Consider the following 301-nt stretch of genomic DNA (forward strand, 5'->3'; position numbering starts at 1 on the left):
AAAAAAAAAAAAGAGAGGGAGAGGGAAAAACCCAAAGATTGATGCATAAGGTGTTGAAAACGGAAATAAAAGCAGATTGAATCCAGCACGGTTAAGTAGAGAAACACAAGACGCAATTGCCTCCGCGAGCCACATGATGGCGCTCTGAGCTAAGGAAGGCGCGATGCGATCCGAGGAAGGGAGGGGAACACCTTCCGGTGCCCATGGAAAAGAAGACAGAGCAAGAGCGAGAGGCGGGGAGGAGGAGGCGCGTCCCGTGAGGAAGGACTGCGGGGGCGAGCGCGGCCGGAGGGTTCGGAGC

Source organism: Meleagris gallopavo, chromosome 15, assembly GCF_000146605.3.
Source record: "Meleagris gallopavo isolate NT-WF06-2002-E0010 breed Aviagen turkey brand Nicholas breeding stock chromosome 15, Turkey_5.1, whole genome shotgun sequence".
Classification (NCBI taxonomy): Eukaryota; Metazoa; Chordata; class Aves; order Galliformes; family Phasianidae; genus Meleagris; species Meleagris gallopavo.